The following is a 9,296-nucleotide window of genomic DNA, read 5'->3' on the forward strand; positions in this document are numbered from 1 at the left end:
TATCCCTGACTGTCTTTAGCATTTATCTAAAAGAATGCTCAAAAAAAAAATTACTGTTCTGATATGAGTTTCAAGTCCGGTAATGCCCCTTTACCTATTCCGGCAACGGATACGGAATAGGGGTGTTACAAAGACAATCAGCTACCTCCTGCGATACACGTTGAACTAACAAATCAGAATCCTACTCCTCGTACTATGTATGATTATGCTAAACCTACTTTAACAGGAACTGAGTAAAGTATAGTTAGGCCTGCTATTGCTGCAAATAATTTTGAACTAAAACCTAACACTATTCAAATGATACAACAATTTGTTCAGTTTGATGGTTTGCAGGATGAGGATCCCAACGCTCACTTAGCAAACTTTTTGGAACTATGCAATACATTTAAAATTAATGGTGTTTTTAATGATTCCATTCGTTTTTGGTTATTCCCTTTTTCATTGAGGAACAAAGCTAAACAGTGGTTGAACTCGTTACCACGAGGGTCAATTACTACATGGGAACAAATGACCAAAAAATTTTTACTAAAATATTTTCTGCAGTCTAAAACGGCTAAATTATGTAATGATATCTCTTCATTTGTGCAGATGGACTTAGAAACTCTTTACGATGCATGGGAGAGATTCAAGGACTTACTAAGAAGGTGCCCTCACCATGGGTTACCGCTTTGGCTTCAGGTTCAAACATTCTATAATGGCCTGAATCCTTCGACTCGACAAATGGTTGACAAAGCTACTGGTGGAACCATCAATAATAAAGCACCTAAAAATGCTTATGAGTGTATAGAGGAGATGTCACTAAATAACTATCAGTGGCAAGTCATGAGGACAAAACCAACAAAAACAGTCGGTGTTTATAACGTCGATTCGGTCACCATGCTCTTTAATCAGGTAGAACTCTTGAATAAAAAAATTGATGATTTTCTTAGTTCTTCACAGGTTCACCCAGTAATGCAGTGCGAAGTAAGTGGAGGTGGATCAATCAATTCGGAATACCAACCTTATGGCCATAACATGGATAACGAGCAGTTAAATTACATGGGTAATAATTCTCGACCTCAAAACAATCCATATAGTAACAATTATAATGCAGGTTGGACAAACCATCCCAGTTTCTCATGGGGCGGTCAAGGAAATCAAAGACCACAAGATCCTCCGGGTTTTCAACAACCACCCTATCAATAGGAAAAGAAACCAAAACTTGAAGAGATGCTATCTAAATTTATCTCGGTATCAGAAACCCGTTTCCAGAACACCCAAACAGTACTTAAAAATCAACAAGCACCGATCCAAGGGCTTGAAACTCAGATCGGCCAGCTTTTGAAACTAATCTCTGAATGACCATAAGGTAGCTTACCAAGTAATGCTGAACTTAACCCAAGGGAACAACTCAATGCGATTAATGTTCAAGATGAAGAAGGATTTGTTGAGCCTAAGCCAGAATCGTAGCAAGCAACTATGGTGAGCAGAGATCAAAATGATGTAGGTCATAATAAAAACAAATCAGTGAATGTCGAATATAAACCTCGTGTGCCATACCCCAACGCGACAACGAAAGATCGCTCAGATGAACAATTTGGTAAATTTTTTAAACTCTTAAAAAAATTATACATTAACTTACCGTTTATTGAAGCTCTATCACAGATGCCAAATGCAATGAAATTTTTAAAGGAGCTTTTAGCAAATAAGCAGAAGTTGGACGAGGCGTCGCATGTGGAGCTAAACGTAGTTTGCTCCGCTATTCTACAGAATAAACTACCCAACAAACTATAAGATCCAGGGAGTTTTATGATTCCTTGCTTAATTGGTAGTTTAGATGTTAATAATGCATTAGCTAATTTAGGGGCTAGTATTAACATCATGCCCTACAAAATGTTCAAACAATTATGTCTTGGGAAACCTAAATAGACTAGGATGAGCATTCAATTAGTAGATAAAACTATAAGATTTCCTAGGGGTATTATTGAAGATGTGCTAGTTAAAATCGATAAATTTATATTTCCTGTTGACTTCATTGTTTTAGACATAGAGGAGAATAGCAACACTCCTTTAATTTTAAGAAGGCCCTTTTTGGAAATTGCTAAAACGATTATTGATGTTGGCACAAGTGAGCTCACACTTCATGTGGGAGACGAAACAATCACCCTTCAAGCTCGTAATTTTGGCAACACATCGAAAATTAAAGGTGATTGTTTAGACTATTCTACTAAAACTGACAATATGGTGCAATCTACTTTGCAGGAAATGAGTCTGAACGAAGCACATGAGCCATTCTCAAGCAATAGTAGAAGACCTATTTATGAAAGATCGAAGGCTACAAGTTGAGGAGCTAGATGAATGGTGGACGCATAAACTAAAAACACACGATAAACCAAAACTACACCAAAACGAACTCAATACCTTTCCAAATCAGCTTAAGGTTGGAGATAGAGTTTTATTAGATGTCGCGGGTCCTCACATTGTCACTACCAAACCAAATAAAGATGTCTCTCTTATGGTACTTAGTATTTTCCCATTCGGTACAGTCGAGGTAAGTCATCCCAAGTTTGGCACTTTTAAGGTAAATAATACCCGTCTAAAACCTTATTTTTATAAGATGGATAGCAGGAAGGAGGAGTATAAACTCGTCGAACCCCCATGACCATTCAATAGAGAGGTAAGTGAGCTTAGACTATAAATAAGTGCTTCTCGGGAGGCAACCCGAGCACTAACTGTATTAACTTCTTTAAATTTTAGTATTTGCCACCTAACTTACTAACGGAGCTCTTGAACACAGGTTTCCCACACAGACACGAACTAGCACACGGGCGTGCCTTAGGCCATGTGGAAACAAGGCAAAAATTTCCCCAAACACAGGCTACGATAAAGCACCACGGTCGTGCGACATGGCCGTAGGCTAACCTACCAAAATAACACGGGCGTTTGACACGCCCGTGTCTTTAACCCGTGGCCAAACCTGTCAAATTAACACGGGCGTCCGACACGCCCATGCCAAGCAACCGTGGGCGAACCTATTAAATTAACACGGGCGTGGGAGAAGCGAACAAAGCCAGGAACGGTCGTGTGCACCCACATGCCCAAGGAACACGGGCATGGGGAAATTATCAGACGCGCCCAAATTCAAAATTCGCAAATCACATGGGCAAAAATTGGGGAACACGGGCGTGTTCCCTGACCATGTGCCCCAAAATCTATAAATAGGCTTCACTATTCATTGTCTTCTTCACCCAAAAATCCTAACCCTAGACGTTGCAAGTCCACACGCCCCCTACCACGCTCGTGCGCCACCTCCAACTCCATTTTTGACGCTCATTCTCCCCTTTCTAGCTTTTGTTTACTCTTCTCCTTTTAATTGCACTCATTTTTCATGTTAAGTTATCATAGTACTATGTATTTTTCATGTTCGTTTCATCTCTTTATCACTCACATTTCATATCTAGAGTAGTTATTATCTTTTCATGTTGACGTTCTTCCTTGTTGCATGATTTATCTGCTACATTTTATTAGTTTAAAGTGAAAATACTCATGACTTTGGGGTTGATATTCTCCATCAATAAAATGCACTGACATAGAATTATTTGCCATTTTTTTTAGGAAACTCATACTACTGTCATGCTAATGATACACCATAAAATTATTTTTGATTAAGTTTGCTAGTAGTTGTGACTGAGATTATTAGTTCTAATTTATGACTTCTGCCTTTTTGGATTTGCTTTTGTATTACCTTGAACATTCCTCACGACGAAATAATGGTTTTGCTGACAGGTATACAATATCGTCTTCACGAGGAAAGAAAACCGCTATCCCTGCTTCAAAGAAAAGGAAGGGAGCGTCATCTTCCTCGGGTCCCACCACAAAAATTCGCCACCCTTTCCTGCAATTCCCTATCGGGCCCCAAGAAGAACTTTTCCAAATACTTAGGGCTCGACCTTTAATTGCGGGCCACTGCATTAACTGGGCTACAATAGAACAAGTTCAGTTGGCTGATGCGATTTAGGCCCTTCTAACCACCGACCCTTAGGAGCTTTTCTTTGGGATCATCAAGCCGACGTATCTCGAGCTTACGATAGAATTATGCTCCATATTTCATCTTTAGACCGTGATGACGAACTACGATGATCCCAGTACGGTGCAATTTTGCCTAGGTGGATTAGTCCGCCAGCTCAACGTCCCAGAATTCGCTACTGCACTGGGTTTATATACGGAGGAATTCAAGGAGGAGAATGACTTACATGCTCTCAACGCCACATTCATCGTTCTCCTTTACGATACTAGGACGCACTAGTACTAGGCGCGGCCACCTACAATCGTAGCCACTCTAAGGCATTGGCTCTCCCTCCATCCCTGAGGTACGTACACACCATTTTGGCCCACACGATTATAGGAAGGCGAGAGACCACTAGCGTTGTCAACACTCACGACACCTACTTTCTATGGTGTATGTCGCACGGGCTCGTCATTGACCTTGCCTATTTCATTGCCTTCGCGATTCAGCACCAGACAGAGCGGCATAGGAAGGGGGTATCTCCATTGGCCCCTATGTGACGTGATTGGCTCGACACTTCAGGCTCCTCAGCATCGCGGCCTAAGAATCATCCTTGACCCTCATTGGCCAAATGTCTCCACAAGGCATCTCGAGCATGCTTAGCATGAGGATGATCGAAAAGTGCCAAGGAACCTACCTTCATCAATATCGTCTCGCCCAATCTACCGAGGAGGAGGCCCCCGAGGACATTACTGATGATGTCCCCCCACAGCACGAGGACCCACCGTCTCAACCACCACCACCCTCTCATCCAGTTCATGCGGCGGCTTCATATGCTGGCATCTCTGAGTGCCTCACTCGATTCGAGCAGTAATGTTTTCAATGATTTGACAACATTGATGCTACACTACAGCAGATCTGTCAGCACCTCCAAATCTCATCGCCACCCCTACCTCGTGAACCATCTAGCGATGAAGATGTTTAAAAACTTTTATTTATTATTTTATGTTTTTACTTTTATTTTATTTTAAGACTACTTTTTATTTTTCTTTCACCGTAATTTTATTAGGACTTATAATTATTATTTCAAAATTTTTAATTTTGGCTAATTCCTATTGAGTACTTACCCTTCCTTATATATTTCCTAAAAGAGTTCCTGATTCTATCACAGTTATAAAGAGCTCCACAACTCACTATTACTCAGGAACTCGAAACTCCACCAGGAAAGGTTCTCCACTACTGTCATGTCCTACTTGACAACGACCATAGCCACCACTAGATATAATATTCTTTTGGCGCATGACTTATGGACTAACGAAACTCTACCACCGCCAGAGTATCCTCCTTCACCCTCACACTGACTATTCTTCAAAAACTCCAGTTCAAGGAAATTCATTCATCACTCAGGAAGTTTCACTCCTTTCTCTATCTTATTTTTATATTCTTATATCTATCTTTGTACATTGAGGATAATGTACATCTTAAGTGTGGTGGGCATTTATTTTACTATTAGAAAAATCCCTGAATGACTGCCTTGTTCTCTTGAAAAGCTATCATATCATATTTAGGATTAATTTTGATTGATATGATTTTGATTGATATATCTTGAATTAAAACATAGGCATTTATGCATTGATTGTTTAAACTTTAAGACATTAGAGAATCAAGCATGATAAGTTAATTTTTAAGTATTTAAAATTTTAGGTTGTTTTCCCCAAAGTTTAGGTATTACTTTGAGTTGGAATTCACAAGTTTTAAACATCAAAGAGCCATAATTTTGTGAAATTTTTGAGCCTTTTGAGCATCTATTAATTCTTTCATGCTCACTTTTATTATTGCTTTGAGTGCGTCAGTAATTGAAACTGTTATTCTAGAACTTGCTTGATTATGCATGTCAAGACCACACTTTTTGATTTGATATGTCAAAATGAGAAAGGCACTTAGGATTAACCCACTCATGCCATGAAAAGCCTACCTCCACGATTAACCCTTAGTAAACCCCGTTGAGCTAACAAGCCATTTCTTGTATTACCCTTAATATTAACCCTTAACTCATTATTGTTGAAATCCCCTAAATTAATTTGATCCCCATTTTTGTCGAGATTAGAATTGAAATAGTTGCTTAGCTATGTTTTATTCTACTTTCTAATTTAACTTGTTTTGAAAAAAAAATGTATACATCTTAGTAGTAGTAATCTTCTAAGCCAAAGAAGTTAAATTTCATATTCTGAGAAAAGCCCTATTGTACGCAATTGATGAATAGCTATTTTTTTAGTCAGGCAATTTTTCAATTCAATCTCGATTCTAACCTTTCCTTTCAGCTTGTGACCGCACCCACTAACCAAGCCGCGTTATAACCCTCTAAAGACCTTTTAATTGATGTTTCATCTTAATTTATAAGTGGTGGAGATTTGATTTTCATGCAAGCCTATGGTAATGACTTTTCATTATTGACTATTGAGTGCTTCATTTATTGGCCTTAAACACCTCGAGTGATTTGAGTGAATCTTTAGTGAGGATGTTAAATTTTGTGATATTCTGAATCAAAGGTAATTACTTAGATGAGGAAAGACACCTATGTTTTCAGGATAAAATGCTCAACTTGGAATGTTTGAAACTTTGATATTCTTTTAGTTGAATTCTCAATGTATGATTACCTGTAGATTATTTTGAGATATTATCGATAGAAATTATAAGTTGAGAAGGATTTATTTTGATTATGAGTTGAGGATTTTGCTTGAGGACAAGCAAATGCTTAAGTGTGGAGGTATTTGATAAACCGTAATTTATAAATATTTTTACCCCATGCTTAACGCATTTTATGGATGATTTTTTCTTAGAATTGGCAAATTCGATGCTCCTAATGCCTTAATTTCATGTTTTATACTTAGGTGAGCAAATGAGAGCGAAATGAACGAGAAAGAGCCAAAAACTGAGAAAATGGGCCAAAGTACGAAATCAACACGGCATGGACTTCCTCACATGGGCATACCACACGGCCGTGTTAATTTGGCAGAATTGAAGCATGACTCACACGGGCGTGTCCCTGCTGAGCCCAAGTTTAGTCCAATTTAGAAAAGGCCAATTTTGAGGGTTTTTAGGCATTACATAGCTTATAAATACACCCTAGAGGAGGAAGAAAAGAGGAAACAGAGAGAAGGAGGCAGGGAACTGCTCAAGGGAGGCCGATTGATCCATCTCAGAAGCCGGAGTCACCATCAAGACTGAAGATCTAGGTTGAGTTTGGGGTGTTATAATTTTAATATCACTACTGACGAAGATCGTTCTGATATCACCTGATATTCAGCTTTAACCCTGATAATATTTCATGTAATCAAACACAAAGATCAAAAATGTCAGTTCCAAACTCGATCATCAATGTATTACTTCTATGATTATTCTTGCAAACTCTCTGCATAAGCCCAAGATTTTCATTTCAAGCACTTGTAACCACATTTTTCTCTTCTTAAGGATTAGACAATAACTAACTTAAGTTATTTACACTATCTCACACTCAGATCTTTCTATGACAGCGATACATTAACCATCACATTGCCTTATTGACTTAGAACACATCACAATTCATTCAATAACACATCATTGAAAATCAAGAAGTTTTTGTCCAACGTATACCCAACCAGTTCAAAGACTTTGGTCAATAATGTTCTCATTCATTCAAAGCTTTAGTAACATGTAATAGACCATTCAACTTTCACAAGACGAAAATTTTATCATTCAAAGCAGGTTTCAATTGTGTCGAAGTCTTCTAAGATGTATATATATACACTTTTCGTTCAGACTACTTGTCTTTTACCCAGAAAGAGATAAAATCTTATTCCCAGGCATGAGTACCTCATTTAATCTTTCAAATAGTAATAAATATTGGATGAACAACTAAGTCAATCATAGCCATCAATACATGACATTTTAAGAGATCCCTTTTTTTTACCAGTCGATAGAACGGTTTGACATGTAATCATTCATGTAACAGCCTGATTTTGGGCTCAGCTGGAACGGTGCTTTTGAGACCACCAAGACGAAGTTATAGAAATTATTTTTTATTATTTTAGAGTTATAGCATGTTTATATTAGTGCATGAAAAATTTGGTGAAGTAATTTTATCGTTTGTGGGATTAATTGCGAAAAAGGACTAAATCGCATAAAGTGCAAAAGTCTAAAAGTCTTAATTTTATAGCTAAAGGGGTTAAATTTCCATGTATCATAAATTGGGGGTATTTAAATGGTAAATAGACCCTTAGATAATAGCTTGGCCCGCCATGAGACAAAGAATTAAGGTAGTCAAATGTTAGGTAAATATTTGGTGGCTTATTTGACCAAAAAGAAATAAAAGAAAAGAAAAATGATATCATCCCTTTTCACCATTTCTTCTCCACTGAAAATTCAGTCATTGTAGGGGTTTGAAAGCTTGAAAATTTAAGTAAATTGTAACCCTCTCAAGTAAGTGATTTTGATGGTCTTTCTTAATGATTTTTATATTTTTAGAACCCTTATAACATGAGCTTTCAAATGAGGGGACTATTTTGCAAAATGGTTGAAAGTCTAGGGTTTCACCATGAGAGTGTTCATGTTGTTTTCTAAAATTTTATGGAAGAAAATGAATCATAGTTGTGAAATAAATAATTTTTGTGCTAGGACTTCTCATGAAAACCCTAATAGGACCATTTTGTAAAGTTTGTAAAATAGATAGTAATATTGTGAAATATTAGAAATTTGGGGTTTCCATAAGAGATATAAATGGTCAATTAGTCTTGACTAATAAGGAAACTCGATAAAAATCAATTTTCAAATGTAGGGGTAAAAGGGTCATTTTGTGAAAGTCTAGGGGCAAAATGGTAAATTTGCCAAAAATGTGAATTGTTGCTTGAGTAAATTATCTGGTGATTAAATGGAAGAATTTTTATCATTTTAGATCAAGAAATACAACATCCGAACCTAGATTGAGGGAAAGCCATGCTAGTAGACTAAAACCGATTAGTCGCCTACATTTTGTGATCCGAGGTAAGCTGTATGTTAGTAATGCAACTATATCTTTATAATGTGTAATTGAGTTGATATGGGATAAATTGTCTTGATTTTGGAATATGAGAATACATGTTGAGAAATTTACGTAGTAAAGACTTCCGTTGAACCTTTAGAATAGACTTGGATATTTGTACCGTGATAATGGGTGATATGTGTGCTAGTGTAAGACATGTCTGCACATGCATCAACCACAACATGAGAGCTAGTGTAAGACATGTCTGGGACATGTATCGGCCTTGAGATATTTTAGCCAGTGTAAGACATCTTT

The 9,296-nt window shown here is 37.5% G+C and overlaps 1 non-coding gene across 1 annotated transcript; it reads right to left on the bottom strand.

Moving 5' to 3' along the window:
• Nucleotides 1–555: 555 nt before the first annotated feature.
• LOC121207854 (small nucleolar RNA R71) lies at nt 556–662 on the bottom strand. The gene has a single exon (XR_005902971.1). It is a non-coding gene; the product is annotated as a small nucleolar RNA R71 (small nucleolar RNA).
• Between the last annotated feature and the right edge of the window lie 8,634 nt (nt 663–9,296).

This window comes from Gossypium hirsutum, chromosome A01 (assembly GCF_007990345.1).
Source record: "Gossypium hirsutum isolate 1008001.06 chromosome A01, Gossypium_hirsutum_v2.1, whole genome shotgun sequence".
NCBI lineage: Eukaryota > Viridiplantae > Streptophyta > Magnoliopsida > Malvales > Malvaceae > Gossypium > Gossypium hirsutum.